Raw genomic sequence first — 10,994 nt, 5'->3', positions numbered from 1 at the left:
TGCACAAAATGGTAATGTTGCACAGAATTCACAGCAGCAGTCCACAGGATATTAGTGGACCTGGAGCGTCCTCTAGCAGTGATTCACATTCTTCGCCATGGACAGGCAGATTAAGATCAGGAGAATCTTCTCAAAGTAATGCAGATAGTGGTATGCAGGTATCACGAAAAGGAAAAGAGAAGGTAGAGCAGCCCATGTTTGATGTGAATGCAGGTCACTTTTATGTGGATGGTGAATCCAGTGACTCAGAACAGAGCATTGATGATGAGTTGGGTATTCCTTCTATTGTTACACGTGGAGTAAGGAAGACCAAGGATGTTTTGAGAGCACCTGGGAGTGAACCTACTTTGCGCAAGTCTACCAGAGCTAGGTATCCTGTGGATAGGCTGAAATATGATGGATTTACAACCATTCACTATGCATATATGGTCAAAGTGATACAGGAACCAGAACCCACTTCTTTTGAGCAAGCCATGGGAAAAGAAAAATATGAGAAAGTCATGGATGAAGAAATGGATGCCTTGGAAGCAAATGGTACATGGAAATTGGTACCTTTGCCTAAAGGTAAGAATGCAATTAGTTGTAAGTGGGTTTATAAGGTGAAGCACAATGCAGATGGTTCTGTGAACAAATACAAGGCAAGATTAGTAGTGAAGGGGTATGCACAAACATATGGCATTGATTATGAAGAAACATTCAGTCTAGTTGCAAGGATGGCAACCGTAAGAGCAGTCATTGCTATGGCTGCATCAAAGGAATGGTCTTTACATCAGATGGATGTAAAGAATGCCTTCTTGCATGGTGATTTGCAAGAAGAGGTATATATGGAGCAGCCACCAGGTTATGTGCATGTTGTTCATCCTGAGTTTATTTGCAGGTTGAAGAAAGCATTGTATGGCTTGAAGCAAGAACTTAGAGCATGGTCTAACAAGATAGGACAGTATCTTGTCACTATTGGCTTTCAGATTTCCAAGGCAGATTTCTCACTTTATGTGAGAAAAACAGAGAAAGATATTATGCTGCTTGTCATTTATGTTGATGATTTGATTATCACAGGTGAGAGTGATGAAGATATCCTTCATGTGAAAATGCTATGGAAGCAGAAGTTTGAGATGAAGGATTTGGGAGAGCTGCGTTATTTCTTGGGCATTGAGGTGATTAGATCACCAAGTGGGATACAGCTCTTGCAAAGGCAGTATGGATTGGGCATGTTGTCCAAATATGGGATGACAGGCTGTAAGCCTATTTCAGTTTCTTTGGAGCAGAATGTGAAGCTGAGCGCAGATGCAGGTGAGCTTCTGGAAGACCCTACTATCTACAGACACATAGTAGGAAGTTTGATTTATATGACTATTACCAGGCCAGATTTGAGCTATGCTGTTGGATTGGTAAGTCAGTTTATGCAGGCTCCAAGGAAATCGCATTTGGATGCGGCTAGATGCATACTCAGGTATGTGAAGTCCACATTGCAGTATGGACTATTTTATGAGACCGGGGTTCAAATACAGTTGCATGGATACACTGATGCTGATTGGGCTGGTAGTATTTCTAGTAGACAATCTACCAGTGGGTATGTGTTCTCTTTTGGGAGTGCTGCAGTCACTTGGAGTAGCAAGAAACAGCCTACAGTTGCCTTGTCGAGCACAGAGGCTGAGTACAGGGGTGCAGCAATGGCTGCATGTGAGGTAGCTTGGTTACATAAGCTACTTTATGATATGCATCAGTCTACAGATGGGCCAGTTGTCATTTATTGTGACGACATGAGTAGTATACACTTGGCAAATAACCCAGTCTATCATGCTAGAACAAAGCACATTGAGGTGCATTATCACTATGTGCGGGAGAGGGTTTTACTAGGTCTTATTGATCTAGTTTATGTCAGCACAGAGGATCAAGTAGCTGACATATTCACGAAGGCATTGGGCATAGAGAAGCTGCGCAAGTTCAGAGACCTGCTTGGTGTGCAGGAATTGGGATTCAGCTCGAGGGGGAGTGTTGAGATATCGAGCTCCACTCGTGATATGCCAGGGTGACCGTTGTGCATTTATGTCACCGACTTGTCAGTTGCAGATGCGGTTGGTACACCGCCCATGAATAATAGCTACATGACAGCTATCCTTATCTACTCTAGTTCATGGCTCAGTTAGTATGCCACCTTAGTTAATTGAGTTTGGTTTGAGACCCATATATAGGGTTCTTCTATTTCTTTGTACTTGACTTCTTTTTGGCTTACACAACTAAGAAGAGGAAAACTGTTTTCAGCCTCCACCTTTGTGTGTATTCTCCCATTGTGCAAGCAAGAAAGCTACAAGTGAGACTCCTACCTTCACTCCCACAATCTTGACACTTACATCTCGTACGACAAAGAGGGCAATCCTATTCTTATGGACTATCGACTAGTGCTAGTGATGGCATTAGGTAGAGGTAGGGGTAAAGACCTAGGTGGGCAGACCCAAGAGCCGATTGCATATTGAACTTGTGGGTGTTCAGGGCATATTTCTTCATGTAGCTCCAAGAGGGAGCAAGCCATTCGAGAGAAGGCTACCTTAGATTCCCAAAGTGTGGAATCACCCACCTATTTGTCGATTGCCCTAGATGGAAACCACCCTCTAGTTTGGCGATTGTGCCATCAATACCATTGGGGCTGTTTGGAGTTGAAATACTCGACGGAGAGACACTAGTGACAACCCCTATGACTTTGCACTTAGGAGACCTACTTAGGTAGCTCCCAAAGTTATGGAAAGAGTTGAAGCAATGGTGTGGATGGAAGGACCAATCGAGTTAGGGGTAGCTAACTTACATGACCATGATGCAGTGACTCAAATACCTAGCTTGATGCTGCACTTAGCGCCTAAGTCCTTACATGTTAATGCTTTTTGGGAAGGAATAGAGATGCATGAAGTCTTGCAAATCTTAACACTAGGAGATGCTATGAGGAAAGGGATTGTGGACACATAGGAGTTGGAGTCAGTGTACTTAGCCACACAGTGTTCCAAGCTTGGGGTAACGTGCCTGTCGAGAATGCTAGGTTTAATGTCACATTGGCCAATGGGACGAAAGTAGGCCATTCGAAGTGTTGAAGAATTGGCCGTTGAAGATTGTAGGAGTCCACTTTTTAGTGGACTTCATCGTCATGAAGGGAGTAGACTATGACACCCTGCTAGGCGGACCTTGGATGTGAAACACATGAGTTACAGAATATTGGGGCAATGGTTTGATCTTCTTGATCAACCAAACACAAGCAGTGAGAGTAGAGATGGACACCTGGAAGACAACACAAGTCGACCTTAATGCCATTTCCATTATGCTGTGAAGAGTGACACTCAAGTTAGGAAATCTTATGGGCCACTAAACAAAATATATCCCTAGCCCTGAGGATGATTGAGATTGGATGCTCGTGATAGCCACCATCGATCTGCCATTCTCAAACAATGAGGAGGAATACGAGCAAGTTGTTAAGACAATTGGTGAGCCCACAAATAAGCCCTTAGTACCATTATGCATGATGGCCAAAATCTATTGTAGCTGGCCCACCCCTATCGTATTTCATGTCCCGAACAACAAGCTAGAGCTCCACGGGATCTTAGAGTACTTGATGAACAAGCTAGATGGCAACCCAATTGCTAACCTTAAACCCCTTGAGGATCTCATGGACGAACCCAAGTGGAAGTGGACCAAGGTGCATGTGTTGAACTTGATGCACAATTAGGCCTTATTCACGGATGAGAAAGAATAGGAGCATAGAAACCTAGGAGATAATGAGCAGTCGGATGAGGACAATTCAAATGATGAGTTGAAGATTGTTGTTCCCTCAATGAAGAGAGTGAAGAAGAGATTGACACAATAGAGTATGACATTGAGACGAACACAAGTAGATTCCAAACCGCGGAAGGGGAATACCTTTAAAATCAAGAGAGGAATCATGCGAATGAAGTGCGATTGCATGTGGTTGGAGCACTTAGGGGCAATTGATTATTATGAACAAGCAAGGCTCTTCCAACCAAGTGCCACACCACTATTTAGAATAGAATCGCCTTCAGAGCTACAACCACACCAGGAGAGACTGCCTCTTCTAGCAAAGATGCAGAGTTCAATTCTGAGTCAAAAGTAAGCTCAAATAGCAATCTTGAAATACCCTGACCACCTAAGACCAAACACACCAAGGGGGACCTATCAATCCACCTAAGGCATAGACGGTTGAGGGAGGAGAGAAAGAGACAACTTAGGGAGTCGAAAGTTGAGGAGCCAAAAAAACTGCAAGATCTACAAAGTGATTCACAAAATTCAAGAAGGGCGATAGAGTAGTGATCTTGCTGCAAGAGGCAAGGAAAAATAAGTGAACCCGTAGAAGGGCCTACCAAAGTTGATAACTTGACCAAGCAAGAAGAAGTAAATCTCATTGCACTCCTATGAGAGTATATAGACATATTCACTTGAGCTAAAAGGAGTAGATCTGAGTGTAGTGACTCATAATATTCATGTGACACCAAACGCAGCATTGGTCAAGCAGCGACCATATCCAATGAATCCCAAGCATGCTCATACAGTCAAGGAGGAGATAAACAAGCTGTTAAGAGCTGGATTCATCTATGAAATTGAGCGCATGGACTAGGTTTCACCCATCATAATCGTCCTTAAGAAGAATGAAAAAATCAGAGTGTGCATCAATTATAAGAAAGTCAACGCTTCTACAAAGAGAGACAACTATCCACTACCGTACACTGAGCATATGCTCGAGAGAGTGGCTGGCAAAGAAGTCTACAGTTTCTTGGACAGCTTCTCAAGCTAAATCAGGTGCAAGTGCATCTTGATGATAGCCATAAGACCGCACTCGCTACAAACTAGGGTATCTTTGCCTATATAGTCATGCCCTTCGAGCTGACAAATGCACTAGCCACATTCCAACAGCTCATGTGAGCCATATTCAAGGACATGCTTAGGTGAGAACTAGAAGTGTTCATTGACAGAATGTGTGTTCACTCAAGTTGGAGGAAACACCTAGACAAACTCCGTGCAATCTTTGAATAATATAGATTGTATCATCTCTCATTGAACCCCCTTAAATGCCAATTCTAGGTGAAACATGGATGCATCATGGGGCATGTGGTGTCCAACAATAGCATTGCCACTGACTTCTTAAAATTCAAGGTTATTGCCAACCTTCCACCACCAACCAACTATAAGGAGTTCAGTGCTTTTTTAGGACATACAGGGTACTATCAATGATTTGAGTTGAACTATGCACTAATCATTAGACCACTCTACAAACTATTGATAATATTTGAATGGAATAAGGAATGACAATGTCCATACAAAGAGTTGAAGAAGGCTTTGACAACTGCTCCAATCCTAAGAGCCTCAAAAGACTAGACCATAAAGTTTCATGTACATATTGATGCCTCGAAGTTTGCCATGGGAGCTGCTTTGTGCCAACTTGGTGAACACAACCTAGACTATCTAGTGAGCTTTGCTAGCAGACAACTCACAGATATCGAGATGAACTATTCCACAAATGAGAGAGAAGGTTTGGCCGTGGTGTTTGCTATGAAGAAATTCTGGCATTATCTTTTAGCTATGCCTTTCACTTTCTTCGTAGACCATCAAGCTCTACTTTATCTCATGAACAAACCTTGCGCTACTAGATGTATAGCCAAGTGGTTACTACTTCTACTAGAATTCGACTTCTTCATGGTTGTACGCAAGGGGAAGGAGCACTACATGGTTGATTACATGTCCCACATACCCACAAGAGAAGCCATTGGATAAGGTATCGTAGACGACTTACTACACATGCATCTTTTTAACGTGTCTAGTGAGAAGGATTTATTTAGAGATGACTTGACACCATACTAGGCAAATGACATACTCCAAGTGCTAGAGAAGGACTACCCAAAAGACCTATCAAGAAGGCCTAGCTTAGGTGACTTACCCTCAATATATGACCCTATAGGTTGCTGATTTAGTCAGTCAGCTCTATAGGTTAGGGCAAGATGGCTTACTACGAGGATGTGTGTGCGAACATGAGATGCATGGTGTACTTGTGGAGGCACACGATGGAATCATTGGAGGAAACTAGAGTGGAGACACGACATCACACAAGGTGCTACAGTCTCAACTATGGTGGCCCACTATTTTACGTGATGTAGCACAATTTGTGAAGCACTATAATAAATGTCAACGGACCAAGGTCCCTGTTCACAATTAAGGACAAGATGGAGCTAGCCCTAATCATCTGCAAATCAACCATTTGAAAAATGGGGGATTGACTTCATTGGGCAGATTAGTCTTGCAACACAATACTCGCATGCCAAGAATATCATAATCACCACATACTACCTCACAAAGTGGGTAGAAGCACGAGCCACTAGGAAAAATGATGCTAGGACTACGGCCAAGTTCCTTTGGGAGTAGGTGATCTCATGATTTGATTGCCCCATTAAACTAGTTAGTGATCAAGGCATGTACTTCATCAACGAAGTGATTGCCCGCCTCCTCTCTACCTTCCTGATCATCCATAAGAAATCTTCACCCTACTACCCTCAAGCAAACAACCAGTTTGAATCCACAAATAATATATTTGTGAATATCCTAACCAAGGTAGTTTGTGCTTTGCATAGTGACTGGGACAACAAGCTGATGGCAGTCTTATGGGCCTATTCAACAACCTATAAAATGGCTATGGAGCAGACTCCCTTTAAGTTAACCTACGACACTAAAGCCATTCTACCATTGGAATTCTTTCTCCATAGCCTAAGAGCAACCATATAAGAGAGATGAAATGGAAAGGAGGCATAGATGGAACACCTAGTTGACCTAGAATGCCTACTATCAGAGATTCAATTTCTAGCTACCCATACCCTAATTTGCGAAAAGGCATGATGTAAGAGCTGGTTTGACAAGCATGTCAAGAATGGAGACTTTGACTAGGGCAACCTAGTATTTTTATACTCGCCATAAACAAAAGATGATGTTTAGGGGATTAGGGCCTTTTAGAGTCCGCACCATCAACCAAACCGGCAATGTAGAGCTCAAGACCCTAGGTGGAGAGGGCATAGGCTTCTTCAAAATGGTAGTTGCATAAAGAAGTACTATCCTCCCATGCATCCACTGCACGAGCCTTCGATGCTAGAGTCCCCTCTGAACATATGAGTTGCCACAATTACAGAAATTGAGGGGATGAATATGAGGAAGCGGTATCACCCGTTTACCTATGCTTAACAGTCTTCGCCCAACAAACACATACTTTCGATGCATTGATCGATGAGGGAGCTGACTTTAATATCTTAACTCATGATCATTAGACTCTCATTGATCGACCATAACCACAATCTAGGAATGCTAAACTTAGTCCATTTTGGGATCAATCATATGTGCTTTTGGGAAAGTGCAAAGTTGCAGTCTCTATCAAGTCTGAGAGCATACCCATGGTCTTTTGTGTGTTGCCAAACATAAAGGATGCTAGTAAAGAATCGTTGTTATGACGTGCATTTAAGAAGCATGCACATTGCAATGCCAATTACAAGTTGCAGCACGTTCACTTTGACATCGACAACGTACACATAGTGATAGCTTTTAGTAAGGGCAGTGTGGCTCTATCAAAGCCCGCAAAGCCACCGATAGATCAACCTACAACCAAGTCTAAGGAGGGGAGTCCTAACTTGTCACAACCTGCCAAGCCTCAATGCTAGCAAATCACCGAGAGTGTAATCAAGGCCAATGAACTCAAGTTCAAATGGGTGCCTAAGAAGCAAGGACCGCCACCTAGAAATAAGTAGACACGACCTCGTGCTACTAGAAACTCATAGTCGAGACCTAGGATGCAAAGAAGACATTATAGGCATAGACGAATGGTTAAGCCACGATGGGCCCCCAAAACCCTATTGCAAGTGCAAGGCTATTATGAGGGAAATACCTGGATATGTGTACCTAAAGCCAAGATTGCTAAGGGCACCACTCAAGTGTCACCCTCAAACTTGTCTATGCAAGACTGCACAACAGTTAAGAAACCGAAACCGCAGGAGACTCAAGTTGCAAAGGCTATAGAGCCCAAAACTACTAAGCCTACAGAGCTTCAATAAGTCTACCAACAAAAACCGTAGCTCTCTGCTTCCAAACCCCCTCAATCTAGCACTGCTAGTATCCCAAGGGCATCAAAAACATCTCTAATAGCACAACATCAGTATCAGAAACCATGCTTATTGCACAAGAGGCTAAGCTACACCCTTAGGGTCAACCAAGTTGTAGACACCAATTGTTGTTGACGTGTCTAGTCCACTCAAAGCCCAACCTCTTGCAGGCCTTAAGCCCTCTTATAAGTGGCAATCCATCCTTACCTTGGGCTCTAACTTAGCTAAAAATACGGGGGATGACTTGGTCACTTGCATTCAACATTTGGATGCTACATTTACCATGCTTGCTAAAAGCTATGAGAGCGATTAGACTTAGGTATTTTGGAAGAGCCTTTAGCAACAGAAGTGCGTATACTTCCTTGCACCTGGGAGGAATCAGAATTTGTGTTTGTATAGGCCCCCATGGTAGCTGAAGAGTTAATTGCCAATGAAATTTCTCACGATTAAGCATGCAAACAATGACTCATCATATCTTATGACAAGAGCACGGTCTTTGCCACGAATCAAGAGATTGAAGAGTTGAAAAACCTAGCCAACAACGACTCTTCTTTCTTGCAAAAATGGTATTCTCTCCGAATTCAATGGGAGTAAGAGAGCTGCCAAATTATGACCAATGTTGAGCAGAGACATGCAATCAAAACCTCTGAGTACAACCCAACTTATGTAGCTCCCACCTTCTATAAGGTATTGGCTATTACTCTTGCAAACCGACCTCTAGAAGAGCATGGCATGGCCCACCCCTATTTAGATTGCATCCTTATTGAGGAAGAGCTACACATTGCCATAAGAATTGACTTAATCGATGTCCTCACCTACATTACTCATGTAGACATCTGACCTTTCGACATGGATTGTTATGCTAACTTGGAGCACAACATACACTTCTACGTTTGGCTCATGTGGAAGTAAAACACCCTGAGTATGCGCATTAAATGCCCTTAACCCTTCAACCTATAATCCTTGGAAGGATTCACATCATTCCCGGTGGGGAGGGGATAAGGTGGAAATCAATTGGAAATCAAAACACCAAAAAGAAAAGAAAACAAGTATGGAAAGGAAAAAGAAACAATAAGAGAACCTCAAAACGCAAACCTAAAAGCGGAAAGAAGAGACTCAATGATTTCATACTTAAAAAAAATAAGGAGGAAATGATTGCTTGGAACAAATGAATTTCTTGAAGTGAAAATTGTACTCCAATCACTTTGTCTTCTTGTGAAAAAAACAATCTTGCAAATGAACTAATGGAAGCTTGTTGTGCTACGGCAGGAGCTAGAAACAGCAAGACGGCAAGACCACACCCATTGACTTCTGTTCACAGAAGAAGAGAAAGACAATATGGCATCGCCCTCAAGAACTAACCTATAATCAACTGAAGTTTAGGACCATTGATAATGTTGACAAGGTGGTGGCCAAGGGGGAAGCATCATAGAGCAGTGCAACCTAGCAAAGTAGGTTGAGAATTTTGGACTACAATCGATGCATAGAGTTCTTGAGAACCTATGACTCTAATAGAGCATGTGGCACTATGACTATGGGAAGAGGCAAAGAGACCAAATTGGTGTAGGCCTTGGTGGAGAAGACACTAGGGTTAGCATACAAGGTGGACAGGAGACAAAAAAGAGATGTATATGCCATGCTCAACATGAACAAGGACCAAGTCCTAACAAACAACGACATCAGCATCCACGATATCCTTGACCCTGAAGTGAGACTCCAAACCGGTCACCAAGGTCATGCACATGTTTTCAAGCCAAAGGTACAACTTTCTCATGCACAGGATTGGAGTGCCTCTATTAGAGAGCATGGTAGCCCATTCTCTCGATGAGATTGATTGGATTGGCTATGTGTGAAAGATGATTGATCAATCTGCTAGAGCACTAGCCTTAGGGAGCAGGCCAGCTGCTAGTAGAGAGTCCCTAGCATCAAAAGCTAGAACAGAAAGAAAGAAACTTGCCTCAAAAGATTCATTCATAGGGTTCAATGGAGTACTAACTTGCCTCATCTAGGAGGCAATGGGAGAGGTGCTAGGTGAAGCGGAGGTAGGAGAGACATCCGAGAGGACATCGCCTCATGAGTAGGAACAATCTAGTGAAAGAACAGCAAGCGAGGGAGAATAACATGAGACACAATCTAGCCAAGGAGGGCTTAAAAAGCCAAAGAAGAAGACTCCCTAGAAGTAGCAGCAAGAAGCCGGGGAGAGAAGGCCAACTTGCAGAAGGCACAAAAAGAGTCAAATAAGGCTGAAGAAGAGATGCAGAGGAAAGAAGAAGTTGAATTGCAAATGATACAAAAGGAGCTAAGAGAGCTTAAGAGGAAAGAAAGAGGAGAGCAGAAGAACAGGCGAAAGAGCTATGCAGAAAGAAAGATGAAGACAAGCATTATGCATGTCAGTAGAGCAGCCCTCTAGGTAAGAGGAGTTGGATGCCATGAGCCTGCGAGGAGAAGAAGACCCAAGCACTAGTGCCCAAGTGTGAGAAATCGCAGCACCACCAATAATAGAAGGCAAGTGCAAGAGCCCATTGCATCCAATTCCATTTGTTCTCATGCCTATTACCCCAGCTACCACACCCACAAGGCACCTCAACCATGGTGGATGCGAGAAATCTCATGGCTTGGGTGCAATTCCTAGTAAATAAAGCACAAGAGGTAGCTCCAAATTCAAGTGGAGGATTCCTGACAATTGGAACAAAGAGACCGGTAATTGCAGATGCCAAATCAAGACAAGACCTAAAGAAGCAAAAAATAGAGGCATCCACAATGTCCATCCATGCAGCAATGCCACCATCCATGGGCTACGATGAATATGTCAAAGAGCTCCTTTCATAGCTAGAGAGGGCAATGAAGAAAAGAAAACTGTAGTGGCTG

Source organism: Lygodium microphyllum, chromosome 3 (genome assembly GCF_053477565.2).
Source record: "Lygodium microphyllum isolate KBCC chromosome 3, Lygodium_microphyllum_v1.1.10, whole genome shotgun sequence".
NCBI lineage: Eukaryota > Viridiplantae > Streptophyta > Polypodiopsida > Schizaeales > Lygodiaceae > Lygodium > Lygodium microphyllum.
The sequence above is the reverse complement of the archived record's forward strand: the minus strand, read 5'-3'. Positions refer to the sequence as shown.